This window comes from Leptonychotes weddellii, chromosome 14 (assembly GCF_054177405.1).
Source record: "Leptonychotes weddellii isolate Sample4059 chromosome 14, ASM5417740v2, whole genome shotgun sequence".
Taxonomy (NCBI): Eukaryota; Metazoa; Chordata; class Mammalia; order Carnivora; family Phocidae; genus Leptonychotes; species Leptonychotes weddellii.
Window position 1 is genome coordinate 12,199,551 of NC_138382.1, and position 903 is coordinate 12,200,453.

The following is a 903-nucleotide window of genomic DNA, read 5'->3' on the forward strand; positions in this document are numbered from 1 at the left end:
CAAACAACTTTTTAACCCCTCTGAGCTTCAGTTACTGCAGTTTTCTTTAAAGGGCTCCACAGGGATATTGTGAGTTTCGATGACACCTAGCACATTATCTGGTGCATACTAGGTCCTCAGTGAATGTTGTCTCTGCTGCCTCTTACTGCCTGGTCAATATCTCATTTAAAAGAAGACACCTGGAACTGTTGCAATATTTTTGAAAAGTACAACTGATGCTGAAGACACTGAAACTTATCTTCCTTGATCTGAACAGAACACTTCTATTAATGCAGTCTAAGGTTACACCTGCCCCATTAGCAGCCATATCATTTGATTTAGGTACACTATACATTTATATCTTTTCTGGGCTGTTATTAGTATTAATCATAATTGACTTCCTGAATCTAAATCCAAGGCTTTACATTATCTTTAATGATGATCACCTTGTCAGTTTTAATCCAATGTGTAATTTCTCAGCATCTTACGCCATTCACAGATTTGTTATGTGCTAAACAAATCAATGATCTAAGGATTGTTTGTTTTTTTAATTTAATTTATTTATTTGACAGAGAGAGACACAGCGAGAGAGGGAACATAAGCAGGGGGAGGGGGAGTGGGAGAGGGAGAAGCAGGCTTCCCACTGAGCAGGGAGCCCAACGCGGGGCTCGATCCCAGGACCCTGAGATCATGACCTGAGCCGAAGGCAGACGCTTAACGACTGAGCCACCCAGGTGCCCCAGATCTAAGGGATTGTTAGGAGAGATGAATAGGTCAGGGCTATGACAGAGCTCAATGGCTCAGCTCTAGAACCTCATGCCAGCTTGACCTTGGCCATTAGTCAATACATTTTAACATGGGGGCTCAAAAAATAATAATAATAATAATACGGGGGCTCATCGGTTCTGAATTCTCCATATTATA